Source organism: Mesocricetus auratus, unplaced genomic scaffold (assembly GCF_017639785.1).
Source record: "Mesocricetus auratus isolate SY011 unplaced genomic scaffold, BCM_Maur_2.0 Super-Scaffold_100027, whole genome shotgun sequence".
NCBI lineage: Eukaryota > Metazoa > Chordata > Mammalia > Rodentia > Cricetidae > Mesocricetus > Mesocricetus auratus.
This window is the reverse complement of record NW_024429208.1, coordinates 14,696,690-14,714,078: the sequence shown is the minus strand read 5'-3', so window position 1 is coordinate 14,714,078 and position 17,389 is coordinate 14,696,690. Positions and strand designations below refer to the sequence as shown.

The 17,389-nt window shown below is 42.2% G+C and overlaps 1 long non-coding RNA gene across 2 annotated transcripts in view; it reads left to right on the top strand.

Moving 5' to 3' along the window:
- The first annotated feature begins 9,170 nt into the window (after window positions 1-9,170).
- The window catches only part of LOC110341007, an 81,720-nt gene continuing 73,501 nt past the window's right edge, over window positions 9,171-17,389 (top strand). Inside the window, exons 1-2 of one of the 2 annotated variants that reach the window (XR_002382879.2) lie at window positions 9,171-9,374; window positions 13,002-13,122. This is a non-coding gene — a long non-coding RNA (uncharacterized LOC110341007). The remainder of the gene's footprint in view (window positions 9,375-13,001; window positions 13,123-17,389) is intronic. The other variant, XR_002382878.2, reaches the window with a different exon arrangement.

The following is a 17,389-nucleotide window of genomic DNA, read 5'->3' as shown; positions in this document are numbered from 1 at the left end:
TTAACTGCCGAGTCATCTCTCCAGCCATTCATCTTCTTTCAATACAACCCAAGTGACACGAATAACCAGTAATTTCTTCCTACAGCAGTTTCTCCAGTTTTTCTGAGTGGGTTTGTTAATAAGAACCAGAATTTTCCAACTGGTCAACTGAAATCCTTCACCAAATCTTTCAAACTCATTCTAGTTCAAAATTGTCTGTGCTCTGTGTTCTTGCTGGTAGGGTGTTCAGTGTTAGCTGTCAGCTTGAAAGGATCCAGAGTCATCTGGGGGAGGGACCTCTGAGTGTGCTGGAAGGGAATCAGCTTGGTTACATTGCTTGACTAATGTAGATAAATGTAGATAGGACCATCTTGATTGTAGGTGGGGCCATTTCGGGTGGTAGGGAGCTGGAGTGGTGAGGAGGTGGAGTCCTGTGTTGTATAAAATGGAGAAAGTGAATTGAGCAGTTTGCTGTGGTCACTTTTTGCCTCTTGGTATGTAGACGCTTTATGACAGTTGCTCCAAGTTCCTGCCATTGTGACTTGCCCATCACGAAGGAATATTTCCTGAACCGGGAAGATGAATAAATGCTTTCTCCCTTAAATTCCTTTGCCAGAGTGTTTTATCCCAACAACAGCCAAAGAACCTCAGACAGGTGGTTGTGACAAATGATATGTTCCTGGAGGCTTTGCTGTTTCCTGTGAGTTTGTTCCAGCTGTTTGGAAGTCTGTATCCACAGTATAATAGTATAATTATAGGCTACTGCTTTCTGTCTTCTCATGGTGGCTAGCCTGGTCTCTCTAGTAATCTGATTGTAAGGCAGCACCTTCTGGGCAGACTGTCTGTTGTCATCCCAACAGCTCAGGCAATAACATTTCAATTTCAACCCTGGCCAGAGAAGATTGAACCTTAGTTTTCAGAAAAGAGAACACGAAAAAAAAATCAGGAGTCAAAATATGTAGAGCCCATGGCAGAACTAGGCCTGACCTGACAGAATGAGACAGGTGGGGCTGGACAGCAGAGTTCAGGTTCAGGTGCCAGTGCTGGGGCCGCAGGGCACCACACAAGGAAATGGGGCAGAGAAGGTGATGTCCTCACTCTGCTTCTTCTCCATCCCCTCATCCCTTGCTCTTTCTCCTCCTGCTGCCCCCCCTGTATTCTCCCTCTAGCTAGTGGCATGCAAATACTGCTCATCTTGTCTTGGACAGGCAAAGAGTACAAAGGCAATGCTCAACTGCAGGACATTAGGGAGCACTCGGGAAGGCAAAAGCAGAGGTGGTTCATGTCGACCTGCTTTGTGTGCCTGCACCTGCCTGGCCAGGCTGCCTACCCTGTCCTTAGTTAGCATGCTATGCACACTCAAGAGGAGCTTTTAATGACACTTTCCCCCTCCCTGACTGCCCAGTTGTAGCTATTATTCTCTGCCTCAAAGGTTCTCCTACCACTTACAGTCTGAGGCAATTGAAATGTACATGCCCTGATGGGGGAAGTCCTATGTATATGTCAATAAAGCACTGTTGGGCCAATAGGAATCTAGATAGGTGGGACTAGGAGTCCAGGAGGACTCTGGGAAGGAGAAACACAAGAGAGTCGAGATGTAACGCCATGGGGTAGGAAGCCCGGAAACTCCTCCGGTAAGAGAAATACATAGATTAACAATTATGGGGTAATTACTTAAGTCAGAGCTAGCCAGTAAGAAACAAGCAAGGCCAACAGCTTCATAATTAATATAGCCTCCTGTGTGTTTATTTGGGACTGATGCGGCTCTAGAACCAGGCTGGTGGGAAGACTTCTCTCAAGGAAAAAGCTTCTCTTTACAATGCCCTACAAAGACACCCAGTTTCTGCCAGAAAAATCAACTACATGCAGCCATGGTGATTCTAGATTGCATCAAATGGACACAATTATCCACTAAGTTTGGCAAGTATCCCGTGTGCTTGAAAAGAATGCTGTTGTTTATTTTACTGATGGGTGGGTCTACATAGGGCAGTCACTCAAATTCTCCATATTTGTGTTCATTTTTAAACTTTGTTCTCTTTATCACTCAGAAGTTGGGGTAGAAATCAAGCAATAATTTGGTTTGTGTGTGTGTGTGTGTGTGCACATTAGTGTGTTTTTCATATAGTGTGTTTACCTAATTATGAAATATATCTTTATTTGTGCTTAGGATTACTGCCTTCAGAAATCACTTTTATTTTTAGAATAGTTAGATCAGCTATCTTTGGATTATAGTTGCATTAAGATATCTTTTTCCATAAATTTTTTTCTGGCTATCTAGGTTTTATAATATTTATACTCTATAGGGAGCATATCACAGGCTTCTATTTTTTTCTGTATACATAGTAATAATTTATCATTTTAATTGGACTATTGAATTCATGTTTGTTTAGTGTCATTGCTGAAACATTTTGGATTAGCTATAACCTCTTATGATAATCTACATACTGTGCTTTTGCCGTCTTTTAATTATTCTGAATCAGTTTCCTTCTAGTTACTTTAATCTTCTTTTTGAGATGAGATCTCATATGCTCCAGGCTGACCTCAGAACTGCTACATTGCCTGGGATGACCATGAACTCCTGATCATCCTATGTCTGTCTTCTATGCTGGGACGACAGGTATCACATCTGTTTGACGCAGTGCTGGGGACTTGAGCCCAGATCGGCACTCAGTGAGTGTTAGGCAAGCACCACCCTTGCCGCTGAGTCACATCCTCATTGCCAGTCAAATATTTTAGTTACCTTTTTCCCTCAGTAGGGGTGTGTTTTTATCTTGGATATGCTGCTTCTCAGACAATCTAGTGACAAAGTGCTGCCTTTCTTCTTATTCTCTCATGTATCATCCCTTCCTCCACGTTTTTTAAAACAATACAAGGTCTTGTAATTTTTCTTCTCCATAAGCAACACTTAGTGGGATTCCCACTGGCAATGATTTTCTTTTTCCTGTAGTATCATCTACCCTTTCTTCACAAAATATTATTTAGGCGCTTTTTTTTTTTTTTACAGAGAACTTTGGCAAATGAGTTCTCCCGTTTTTGTTTGTCTAATCCTACCATTATGTTGTTCCATGGGGATATTTCCACTACGTAACTCTTTAGCTGTTTGTTGAAGTGTGTGTGTGTATGTGTGTACAAATGTGTGGAGGCCAGAGGTAAGTGGTAGATGTCTTTTTCGATTGCTGTCCATCATGTTTTTTTAGATCAAGTCTCTGATTGAACCTGGAGCTCACCAATTTGGCTGGACTGGGTGGTTAATGGGCTCTAAAGAACCATCTGTCTCTGCCATCACAGCACATGTGCCTTTTCGTGAGTGCTAGGTTTCAAACTCAGGGCTCGTGCTTATGTGTCAAGTACTCTACCTACTGCGCTATCTCCTTCCTGTATTCCTGTAGTCATCTCCTTTAGCATTTTAGAGATGCTAAACATCCTTTTGAATCCCAGCATTTGACATTTCTGTTGAAAAGTCAACTGTCCATTTTGTTTTGAAGGAGAGTATCTTTTACATGGAAATTTAAAATACTTTTCCCATTTGTGCTTCTTTTTTTTTATCAGTTTGAATATCCTGTATCTTGATGTGATTTTTGCGCTGATCCTGGTTGGGCTTTATACTTCTAGACTCTCATGTTCCAGTAAATCTGTTATCATAATAGGGTGGATTCTGAGGAAACTCCCGGACTTACAGCCAAGGGGACAGAAGGTGTCTGCTTCTACAGTGACCACTGTCTAGTGGGACTGATCCTTCCATTGAATGGAACTGACAGACACATACTTGGGTCAGAGAGTTGGAGAACCAGAATCCTGCACTCATTCATATTTATTGACAATATACAGTCATTGTAATATTCTATCCTCCCCTCTACTCAAAATTTGCTTCTCCATTGCCCAATCAACTGTGTTATCATAAGATGTCAAACCTGACACCATCGTTTCTTCCTCTGAAGCATTTTCTTGTTAAACCACAGTTACTTCATAGTCCCGTGTGTCTCTCTGCCATGTGATACCACTAAGCCATGGCTAGGAGGAACATTTCTGATACTAGAGTCCTTCGCCCAGCTAAGATCTGTAACCGTGCGTCACCACAGTGTGCCAGATTTGGAGCTGTAGGCCAATCCTACCCCTGCATTCCTTCTCCACTCCCTGCAGGAAACATTGGGATTTGGACTCTTATCCCCTAACCTCACATGTGGAGTGAATTTGGAAAGAATTGGTCATTCCCATTATAATCAGAAAGCCTTCCCAGACAAACATCGCCTCGACCTGTGCTCTTGCCCAATAGCTGACTCTTGCGAAGAAGTAAGTTAGTGCTTCCATTTAACTGTGGAAATGCAGAATTTTCCACAAATATATTGAACTTTCAGCGGTCCATCAAGATTATTAGGGTATTCTAAATAAGCAATGCCCAATTACAAAAGACCAGTTCAAGTACAGTGCATAAAAGATGCTTTATGCAAAAATTCAATTTATATGTGTGAAAAGTATTCAAGACACTATATAAAATCTACCTTCAAAAATGTCACACACACATACACACACACAAACACACAAACACACGGAGAAACAGACCTGGACACACATGCATCAAAATGTTACCAATTCTATTTTCTTTTTTAAGCTGTCTATCTTAACATGTGCTCCTTTCTTATCATGGGTTAATTTTTCTTTGCTTTTGAAACTGCCACACAGAATGCGAATACCAAGAAGCTGTTGGCTTCAACAGCACATAAATTTGCTCATTAAATTGCTCCCTATCAGAATAATAGCTAGCAGTCCATTCTCTTCATAATGAGCTATTTCATTTTTCTCTAGGATGGGCATAATCTTAAATTCATCTTAATCAATTTCCCAAAATTAAGCAGCAGCAAGGCCTACTTCCCTCTGGCCTGTTACAAGTGTTATCAGCGAGTCTCTAATGAGCAGTACTGTTTAGCACTTGCCAAAGAGCAGGATGTCTGAGAAATAACATTTGAGTGGCTTGCCCAGGCTCCCATCCCTACAATAGGGTCTTCTAGAATCACTCCTGTGCCCAAACCAGCCAACAAGCTCATACATGACTAGGAGTCCTTGCCCTGCTAGAAAGGCACAAGGCAGCTTTATAAAAGATTTTCATTTTTATTCTGTTACCCAAGACTGTGCTACTCCCTCTTGTATTTAGCAAAAGCTAACCAGCAAATGAAATAAAAGGAAATACAATTGGTGCACACAGTGGTTAATGTATCCTGTCTCTCATCAAATCAAATACTAAAATCTGATGAAAAAGCAAAGGGCAACAAGAGCTGATACCTGTCACACTCTCCCCCTTTCGTATTGCTGCACGTATGTGAGAGAGCGCTTACGTGTTATTGTTTACTTCACACCAAACAGCTCGGAATATTTTCCAATTCAGCTAGGACCATAAGTGAAAAACAAAACAAGAACAACAAAACCGCCGTGATCTTTCCTCTTTGATCCTGGATAGAACTGAGCAGCTCTGATAAAATAGGGCAGAAGGAAGCAGGGGATGGAAACATCTCTACATTTGTATGTAGACTTTAAAGTTCTTTTCAGTGCTTGAGGGGAGAGACCCCCCATGGCCACCCAGGGGTCCATCACACAGCCTTGCTTGCAGAATGCAATTACATCAGGCACTTTATGACTCATGGAGCCTGGTGTTTACAAAATGAATTGCAATTGTGGCCAGAATATTAATGACTGTTATCGCACTTATCCCATGATAATTCTTCAGTGAGTCATTTCATAAAAGTTGTCATTTAAAGACAGGCAATGAAAAGAAACCTCATTTCAAAGTTAGATAATTTTGTCCTCTTACATTTTTAGTAAGCTCTATTTTCTGTCAGAATGTCTCATTTGAAGTTCAATGTCCTTACTAATTATCATCTAAGGGGCACTGCAAAACATATAAAGTCCCCAGAAATGATCTTCTTACCTAACTTTTTAAAGGATAGTTTATGCTGTACCTGAAGTGATGTAAAGGAAAGACACTTATTTAAATATAGTTTTTGACCTGAGTGAGGTCATGATATGACTGAGGCAGAGGCAGAAAGGTCATTGCAGGTTCAAGGTCATCTTGTCCTATAGTGAGACAAGCTCCTTAAAAAAAGTGTGTGTTACTATATATTACAATATTATATATATATACATACATACACAGACACACATATATACACACACATACATACACACACAAACACATGCACACATAAAGACTCACCCTAAAATCATTGCATACAGTCTCCTCTGATGATAGGAGGTTGAAAATCTATATTTTTTTTCCCTTTACAGTTGGGTGATTTTTGTGCCTGCCAACATACGGCTATCACTCCTCTAATTTTTCAAAGAAAAAAATGTTCTAATTGAACAAATTAGAAAACACAATACTGGCAGAATTGACTTACAACCATCAGTAGGTTGGCCTAAAGAGCTTCCTTATTGCCAAGAAGTCAGCCCACAATGTTCTGAGAGAGGTGCTCCAAGGCCACCTTGACCTCATTAACTTAGAAGGCATGGGGACATATTCAAATGAAGTTCCATTTAATGACCTTTTCAATTAAACATAGGATACTTTACATTCTATATTTAGCCTTCCAAGAAACTATGTCTGCCTGAAATCCAAGTCACATTAAATCCATCGATGCCAAGAAAGCATAGTGTAGATAGTAGGGCAGGAAGTGGAATCTCCCACCTACCCCATCCCATAACCCCCCACTTCCCATTCTTCTGCCTCACTCACACTCCCAGAACACTGAGGGTGTTTCCAAGCAACCACTAAGCCCATCCAGAGGAGCAAGAGTTAGCCATAGCCAACTGTAATATAAAACAAGAGTTGGTTTCCCCAAATGAGAGATACGAATGGGATGTCCCCTGTGACTGTGGGTCTTTGTCACGTGGAAGGCTTTAACTAACAAACCTACATGTGGTTCCTAGCCTGAATTCAGTATTGTTGAAATAGTCTAAATTGCTGGAGCCTAAAAATACGTATTTTGACACTAGAGAGATGGCTTAGTGGCTAATAGACTCAAGATCGGTTCCTAGACCTACATCAGGGAGCTCAGAGCTTCTTGTAACTCCAGGTCCATGAGATTCCACATCCCTTTCTGGGCTCTATGGGTGCCTTCTTTCATGCACACATTCCTACTCATAGACATGCACAATACATATAATTTAAAATGATACAAATCTCTTGAAATGTTTATGATCCTCAAATATAACAATTCTTGGAAAAACAGTACTTAAGAGACTGAGGCACAAAGACCACCTTGAGTTTGAGGCTATCCAGACCAAATAGAGAATCCTAGGCTATCCAGGGCTACATAATGAGACTTTGCCCCAAACAAAATAAAACAAAAGAAAATAATCATACACCGATGATAATTCCTAGAGATATAATTTGAAATTTACATCTTATATTTCTGCCCTAGGGTATTACCTTTATGAGTAAAAGACATATATAGTATTATTATTTAATGTTCTTTTATAACTTTTTCATGACTAAAATGCCATGTTGTCAATTCTAAATCAATGGCATTGCTGTATTAGCTGTACAACCAGACAGGATGGAACAGTAAACCAAATGTCTCCTCACTGGATAACATCCAACTGTCAATGTTTGCTGTGTGCGACATATTTTTGCTAATAATATGTAAAAAATCATTGCTGTGACATATCTGACCATGTTGTTTTGGGGAGGATTGTGGAAGGACTTTGGAATTTTGGGCTAGAAAAGTCTTTGAGCATTGAGAGTTCAGTCAGCTGTTCTGTAGGAGCTTGGAAGACAAGAATGTTGAAAGCAACCTGGAGAGATGGCTCAGAGGTTAAGAGCACTGACTGCTCTTCTCAAGGTCCTGAGTTCAATTCCCAGCAACCGCATGGGGCTCACAACCATCTATAGTGTGATTTGGTGCTGTCTTCGGGCCTGCAGTCATGCAGGCGAAACAGTATACATAATAAATTAATTAATTTAAAAAAAGAATGTTGAAAGCAGTGCAGAAAATGGGGGCCTGGCTTGGAAGTTTTCGAGGGAAGCAAAGACTCTTCTGGGCCTTTTGTGAGAAGAATCTGTGATGCTGGCCAGCTGGAGTTGAAGAATCAGCTGTGATTAATAAAAGATCAGAATCACTAAATAAAACCTTTTCTTTGCTGGGACAATGGATGCTGGTCAGCTGGGGCAGGAGAATCAGCTGTGATTAACAAGAGACCAGTGTCATTGAGGGGCAATCTTCTGGGAAGTGTTTCCTGTGAGTCAGCACATGCAAACTATGTCCCAAGGGTGGTCAAGGTTGTACCCTGTGCTAGCAGCCAAACTGAGGCATGTGTGAGAGTCACCCAGGTGGTGCTGGTTTTGAAGGCATGATAGATCATGAAAAGCCACGGGGGCTTGGCACTGTGAGAGGCCAAGATAGGCCAATGGTGCGGTGCCACCTCAATAGCCGTTGAAGCCCTAGAATTGAAGGGATAATGGAAAGAAGTTGAGGATCAGCGACATGAAGGGAGCCCAGGAGATGCTGTTGGTGAAATTGCAGCCCAGTTGCATCAGAGACCACAGCGTTTTGGATTTGCCAGCACCATGCGATGACCACCAAGAACAGCAGTGGTGAAGTGGTGCCCGCCGGAGCCTGGAAGAGGAGACGAACCTGGAAGAGGAGCTGCACATGCTGCAGAGGGCAGAGCCAGAGAAGGGACCCAAGCCCTTTGCAGGAGCCCAGCAGATCGAAGATTGTGACTAAATCCCAGACATTGGGCATTGAGTTATTTACACTACTGGGGTTTGCTTTGTTCAGATTTTAGCTGTGTGCTGGTTCTCGCCTCTTGAAGGAAGCATTTAATTTAATTCTGAGTTTTACAGGAGCCCACAGTTGAGAGATTTTGAACTTTCAGAGGAAATTATGGATTTTTAAAGAGACTGGACTTTTAATTCGTTTGAATTGGTAAAGACTGTGGGACTTTTAAAGTTATTTAAGTTTTATGTTGTGATATTAATAGGAACGTGCCATCTTGGGGATAAATGAGAAAGAAACAGTTCTAACTGAAAACTGAAATGTTTTGTGTGTCAAGCTGACAAGGAGTCAGTTATACTGTCTAGTTTTATGTCAACTTGATACAAGCTGGAGTCATCAGAGAGGAGGAAGCCTCGGTTGAGAAAATGCCTCCATAATATTGTTAGATCAGGCTGCAAGCAAGCCTGCAGGGCATTTTCTTAATTAGTGATTGCTGGGGGAGGGTCCAGCCCATTGTGGGTGGTGCCATCTCTGGGCTGGTGGTCCTGGGTTCTATAAGAGAGCAGGCTGAGCCAACCACAGCGGGCAGCCAGTACACAGCGCCCTCCGTGGCCTCCGCCTCCAGATTCTTGCCCTGCTCAAGTTCCTGCGCTTGCTGCTGTTGACGATGAACTGGTATATGGAACTGTGAGTGGAATAAGCCCTGTCCTCCCCAGGCTGCTTTTGGTCATGGTGTTTCATCACAACATTAGTAACCCAAAGATGGATATAAAACATGGTGCAGGGCTAGAGGGGTGTCTCAGTGGCAGAGTGCGTGATGCTTTCCCAAGATTGGTTTTCAGCGCCTACATGGCTGTTCCCAGCCACCTGCAACTGCAGCTCTAGAGGAGCTGGTATCCTCTCGTGTCCTCCATCAGAACTCACATGCACACATGTATAATGACACGTAGACACACGCACACCATAGGTACCCATATGCTTATGTGTATACTGACATGTACACACACACACACACACACACACACACACACACACACACACACACACACGACAAAAATAAAAGCTCCAAATGGGGATTTGAGGTAGCTTCCTTGTTTCCATTTTGATTTGTTGATTGATTTGCATCTTGTTGTTGTTATTGTGCTGTAGAGGTAGGGTTGGATGTAATAGAAATGTCAGCGTGTGTTTTGTTTTCATCTAATTGATTGCAATGTGTCTGTTGGTTGGTTTTTGTCAGTTTGACAGAAACCTAATGCATCTGGGAAAGGAGAATCTCAGTTTAGGCATTGCCTCCATCAGGTTGGCCTGTGGACAAAAAGTCTATGGGACCATTTTCTTGAATAATGGTCTGACGTTCCTGCCTCAGGCCCTGCCCTGACTTCGTGCAGTGAGAAGACTGTTACCTGGAAACGTAAGGCGAAATCGGCCCTTTCCTCCCAAGTTTGCTTTTGGCCTTGGTGTTTATCACGGCACTAGAAACCCACATGAGACAGCGCCAGGTGTGTGCTGTTGCTAGGACATCGTCAGGTGTGTGCTGTTGCTAGGACAGTGTCAGGTGTGTGCTGTTGCTAGGACATCGTCAGGTGTGTGCTGTTGCTAGGACATCGTCAGGTGTGTGCTGTTGCTAGGACAGTGTCAGGTGTGTGCTGTTGCTAGGACATCGTCAGGTGTGTGCTGTTGCTAGGACAGTGTCAGGTGTGTGCTGTTGCTAGGACAGTGTCAGGTGTGTGCTGTTGCTAGGACAGTGTCAGGTGTGTGCTGTTGCTAGGACATCGTCAGGTGTGTGCTGTTGCTAGGACAGTGTCAGGTGTGTGCTGTTGCTAGGATATCGTCAGGTGTGTGCTGTTGCTAGGACATCGTCAGGTGTGTGCTGTTGCTAGGACAGTGTCAGGTGTGTGCTGTTGCTAGGACAGTGTCAGGTGTGTGCTGTTGCTAGGACAGTGTCAGGTGTGTGCTGTTGCTAGGACAGTGTCAGGTGTGTGCTGTTGCTAGGACATCGTCAGGTGTGTGCTGTTGCTAGGACAGTGTCAGGTGTGTGCTGTTGCTAGGACAGTACCAGGTGTGTGCTGTTCTTGGAACACCTACTTGGCATCCTCTGCAGTTCTTTTGTCTTTGGTTAGTTTGGGGAAAAACTGCTGCTTCTTGAAGCATCTCTTTCCTTTCTCCTCCATGACGACCACTAACTATATCCCCTAGTCTTGGAAGCCCTGGAGGGCATGTTCCTGTATGCACTATTTTCATTTCTGCAATCTCCATGTTGCTCCTCTTGTCTTCATTGGTTGCTTAGAATCGTCGTGTGATTTTAAAATTTACTGGCAGTTTGCTTACACCCAGTGTGCCCCGGGCTTTACTTTCCCCAGCAATGACTCGAATCTGTACTGGCAGCTAGCCACCCACTGTCTTCACGCTACCCTATAGACATTCCATCTCAGTTTTCCCGGTGGTAGCACACTGTTTCCCTTACTCAGTGTCTCTGAGGAGGGCCACCAACAGGACAGAGGTGGAGTTCTTGAATTTCTAACTGACTCTCACTCCCTGTAGACTGTATGTCCCTGGATTGGGGAACATGTATAAAAAGTATAGTTCTCTACCAACCATATATCCATGTTCTTCCTCCTTGGGCTCATGGCATGTTTCTGTCTGCAAGTAATGTTTGTCATTTCTTTGACGCCAACAAAACTTGCCCTTACCTCCTATTCTCCTCCCAAATGTCAAACTATTTCATAAGGGTGTAGAAGGCCAGTTCTATGTAGAGCTGTGTGCCCCTTCTGTGGTGCGTGCTGTCTCTACTAAAGCCTAGGCAGGGGGAAAGCCACCTGCAGATTCTCTAGTCTATTTATTTTGCACAGCAAAGGTTTGCAAGAGAGGGGCCTCCAGCTCTGCCAGCACGCCACAGCTGGGTTTTGTGCTGACTTGGCTAAAGTCTTCCTTCTGCTGCTGTCTCATTATTACTTTCATATATTTTTAGTTCTACATATAATTCAAGTTACACAAGTGATACAACTATTTTATAGTACTGAGTATTTACCTATCCCTTTGGTATTCTCAGCTTTCTCCTGGTAGTCTGTGGTTTGCCTGTGTTATTTCTCGTCTATGAAATGAAAACTATTTTTCATATTATTTTTAAAGCACATAATAACTATGATTTTCTTCTCTTGACTTCTCTACGTTTCTTAAGCACTGCAAGTAATTTCATTCTGTCAGACTGTTTCTGTTGTCCATTTGGTGTGAGAGTGTGTGTGTGTGTGTGTAATGAATGTGGGGATGCATGTGCATTATATAGGGGATACATGTGCTCAGGCCAAAGGAGGACTCTAGGTATTTTTCTATCATTCTTCACTTTAGTATTTAGAGAGAGGTCTCTCATGAGCCCTGCATCTAGGCTGGCGGTCTGCGGGGGTTACGGGTGTGCCTGTGGCGATGCCTTCCTGTATATATGAGTTCTGGGGACTGAGATTCAAGTGTTTGTACTTGCCTGGCTTGCTTGTCACCATCAAGGCATCTTTTTTGACCCTGTTCTTAAACTGGCACATCCTCTGTCAGGCCAAATATTTGGATCTCCTGAAATCACCAACCTTAAAATGATTTGTTGATTTTCTATTCCTCAGTATTAGCCTCACACCTGGCCCAAGCCCTTTTATCGTCTTGCATCCAAAATTGCCAAGAGCTCAGGGGAAAATGGGCAGCCAGTTGTCCACTCTGAAATTTTAAGCCAAATGGTCTTTAATTTTCCATGCCACTCTGGTTTTTAAATACTGACACCACCTTTTAGCTACCTTTTAAAATTCAGTATACAAAGTAACGATCTTCACTATGGCATTTCCATGCATTTATGCCATCGTATTGTGTTTTTATTCATTCTCATAACCTTTAAAGACAAGGTCTTTCTTGCTTGTGGTAGTTAATTTTGACTTTGAACTTGGATCAAAGAACCAAAACACCCAGGTCATCAGTGTGGCACATGTCTGGGCCTATCTATGAGGTTGTTTCCCAGAGAGTTTTAAGTGAGGAGGGGAAGATCACCCTGAAGGTGGGAAGCAGCATCCCAGGCACCCTAGGCTGAATAAAAACAGAAAAGAAAAAAGCCAACTGAATGCTGTCTTCCCCTTTTCTGCTTCCTCAGTCACACAAATGTGAACAAAAGCAGCCTTGTGCTGATGCCACCATGCATTCCCCACCATCCTGGGCTAGATATCCTCAAGCCATGAGCCCACATAGACCCTTTTTCCTTGAAGTTGCTTCTTATTAGCTGCTTGGTCACAGTGATGAGAGCAGCAACTTACACATGGCTTTTCTGGGTTTTTCCTGGTGTAGTCTGAAGACGCATAACACATACTGTTCCCTGCCATGACCTGCTGTCAACAGCCTGTTCAGAAGGAGAAATGCCGGACCTACACCTTAGAATGTCACCCAGAGTGGCTTTACCAAAGCTGAGGTGAGTCTGCATATGATCATTTTCATCTGCCTTTATTGCCTTACATTTTAATGAACATCTTTATGTGCAAGCTGGCTAAGTATACTTGACCAATAGCCAAATGAGCATGCTAACCAATGAATTGGTCATTTAAAAACCACAGGAAGGGTCAGCATTTGGGCACTTACTGCCAAGCCTGATGACCAGAGTTCAATGCCCAGGACCCATGTAGTGGAAAGAGAGAACTGACATCTTAAGCTATCCTCTGACCACATAGCCACTGCGGCATGTGCTCATGCACACGCACGCGCGCGCGCACACACACACACACACACACACACGTGCACACAAGATGAATTAATAAAATGTAATAAAAGCTATAAAAACAAAGACTAGCTTAGAAATATAGACATCGATACTGACAGGTAGAGAGTGGCCACTTGTTAAAAAAACTTCTGAAAATGTATCTGTTATATGTTTTATATTAATTTATCTTCTTAATTATAAAGTGCTTTATATATTTTGCTAGAGTGCCTTATCTGCTATATACACATTTTTAATTTCTGTTTTCCTCATTTTATGAATTATTGCTATCATTAGTTTAGTGTTTTGAGGCAGGGTGGATCATAATGTTGAAGTTCCTTTGTTGATCTTTTTGTTTGTTTGAATGAGCAGCCTATTGATTAAGGCAGGATATTAAAGTCACCCTTTTATGGAACTCTTTCCCTTTATATCCTATAGTATTTGTTTTATGAAACTGGGTATGGTTACATTCAATAAATGCATATTTAAAACCATTACATTTTCTTGATGGATGGCCCTGCTTATTAACATGGCTTTCCTTATCTTATGACTAATTTTGGTGTGAAGTCTGCTTTGTCAGATGCACTTGGTTGTAGATTCTGTTTGGACTATCTTTTTCTGTCTTTTCACTTCATTCTGTTTGTGGCTTTGCCAGTAGAGTGAGTTTCTTGCAGACAGCAAAAAAAAAAAATGAGGCTTGTTTTATATTCCACCCAACTAGTCCATGTTTTTTTTGACAAGAGTGCTATCACCGTTCTCATTTGGATTATCATTTAATATTATATAGTAATATCTCCTTTCTTATGCAGTTTTATTGCTGAATATGAGATTCTTACTTCTAGTGAGATCTTTTCCAACTCTTGTGCTTGTATATATCTTTCTTCTTCTGGGGATATCTGTAATTCTTGGTTGCAGTGCTGGGTTAGGGCTGATAATTCCTCTAATTTATTCCTAGAATGTAAGGCTGCCATTTCTCCTTTGATTTTAAAGGATGACCTTGTTGGGTCATAGTGACCTTGGTTGATGGCTATTTTTCCCCAGGGCTTCAAATGCATCAGATCACTTCTGTTCTTTAGTGCCATTGTTCAGGATGCTGCTGCTATCCTGACAAACTTGTCATTGTAACCAACTTGGAATTCCTTTCTTACAACTGTCACAGTTCTTTCTTTGTTCCACAACACTGGCATCTTGGCCACAGTATTGCATGAAGAGATTCTTTTTAAGATTACTTACTGACTTTTTGTATGAGTGTTCTATCTGCATGTACACCTTTATCCCAGGAGAGGGCATCAGATCGCACTATAGATGGTGTTGAGCCACATTTTGGTTGCTGGGAATCGAACTGGGAACCTCTGGAAGAGCAGCCAGTGCTCTTAACCCCTGAGCCATCTCTCCAGCCCAGCATGGAGAGACTCTTGTCTGCTAATGTCCATGTAGAGTTCCAAATTCCTCCTGCTCATGGTTGTCCATTTCCTTTGTAAATATCGAGAAATTTCTTCTATCATTTGTTGAATTCACTATCATGCCTTTAGTCTGTATTTCCTCATCTCCACCACAGATTCACTGATTTGGACTCTTAATCGTGTCTCGGAGATCATGAATGCTGTGGACATTACCTTTTTTTGATTATTTTATTTATTGATATGTGAATTTAATAATTCTTCAGCCTTTAATTTTTGTTATCTTTTGCCTGGTCGAGTACACAGTGATACATTCTAGTTTTTGAGGGATTTATTGAATTTTCCTTCTCAAAGATACCACTTGTTCTTTTGGAACAGAATCTCTTTTTTTTTTCTTTTTCTTTTTACTGACTTTCTCTCCCAGTTCATGCTATACATTTAAAATATTTCCAAGTCCCTTATTACTTTTCCATCACTGTGGAGAGACACCTTGATGAAGACAACTTATAAGAGAAGGCATTTAATCGGGGGCTTGCTTACAGCTTCAGAGGGTCAGGAAGCATGGCTAGAGCAGTGGCTAAGAGCCTACGTCCTGATCATCATGTCAGAGGCAGAGGGAGCAAAACTGGGCCTTGTGTGGGCTTTTGAAACCTCAAATCCCACCTCCAGTGACACACCAAGACCATACCTCCTAACCTTTCTCAAACCCTCCCACCAACTAGGCACCAACATTCAAATATATGAGCCTATGGGGGCCAATCTCATTCATACCACCACACCAGGCATGTGAAATGTATTTAATTTATTACTTTAATTTTGATCTCTTTGGCATGACAGGTTGAGCCTTGGAGCTCAAGTATACAGAACACATGCTATCCTACTGACCCCCACTGGAAGCAGGGAGTCAATGTATTATTTTATTGGAAAACACAAAAGAGACATCCAATAATGGCTGGGCCATCTAGGTAGCTGCCAATGTGATTGGATGGAGCTTAATCCCACAGAGAAGCCCTAGAGAAGGTACACAAATACACTTTCATCATTATCTTGAGGGGTTAGAGAGATGATATATTTTAATACCTGAGAGTCCTTGTATTTGGGTATCTGCTCCATTCTTCCAAGTATTCATAAATAGCAGCATGCAATGTTAGACAAAAAACACCATACAGTGACAGCTGGAAATCTACCAGAGTACAGTATCGGGTAAAAGATGAAGCAGGTTATACTACAATGCCAAGGGGGTTCGGGGATTCTCTTTAATATATTATTCATAGAATTTACAAATACCACAGTAGGCTTCTTTCTTTTCTTGCATAAAAGAGAGAAAACATGTCCTGTCCAATCAGTAATTGTTGCATGCCTTTGATGTGCAGAGCGCTAGTCTTGTCACTGAGGGAGAACCGTGAGTGGTTCAGAGGAGATGCATTCTCGTATAGTTTACACTGCTGTGGAAAGAGACTGGCTGCCATGGAAACCAGTACAACATCTGATGCAAATGGGACCTTAGAGGTAAAATAAAGGAACTGAAGATAAAAGTTACTTTTTAAGATAACCAGCCTAGGGAGCCTGCTCAAGAACTGAATGTTGCAAGCCAAGGGAATAATTCTAGGCAAAAGAAATGGAAAGCCACAGCCCCCAGAGAGAGCTATGCTAGGTATGCATAATGAAAAAGAGAGTCGGTGTGGCTGCAGTACAGTAAGGGAGGAGGAAAATTAGGCAGGTTTCTGATGACAGCTGCAGACTCATCAGCCCCAGCGAGGACTTCACACTGATTTAAGAGTAGCAACGGGAAAAAAAAGAATATCAGGAAAGAGTCATGACATACAGACTGAGGAAAATGAGCCAGAAGTCTTCTGTGCTAACTCAGGACAATGGTGATGTTGCTGACTATCATAGGAAGGGAAAGGTAGGGGCCAGCGAGGCTCAGTGAGTGCAGGCCCCTTGGCCTCACTCAGGAAGGATTGAGAACTGGTTCTTGCAAGGTGTCTTCTGACTTCCATATGTAGGACATATCACATGCTTACCCACATAAACAAGTGTGGGCAGACACACACACGCGCACACACACACACACACACCGTAAATAAAATACAATCAACACACAACAAAAAGGCAGTTACTTTTTAAAAGAAGGGCAAATTGCTTGTGTGATTTGTCACACAGGAACCGCCTTCCTACCAAGCCAATGGTCTTTGGCCATGAAGATGCTGCTAATTCATTTAGCGAAAGATACTTATTTCTCTAGACCTTCTCATGAATGTGTGTGAAAAGCCAAAAAACGAAAACAAAAATCTTCCAAACTGTTAAAAGAAATAGCATCACACCCTAATTACAATAAGGTTGTGCTTGCCTTTTGTTTTGAAGCCCTGGGGAACAGGGGCAGTCTGGACCCGCAGAACTAACACTTAACTGGTACCTTTGAGTGCCAACTGAAGGCATTATCTTGTGAGACTCCCGGATACTTTGAAATCTCAAATTGCTGCTTCTCTGCCTGCTGGGTGCTGTGAATTGGAAAGGGCTCAGTCATTTGTTTCCTCCACATGCCTGAGGTACTCCGTGGATCCACATTTATTTCAGAGATGCTT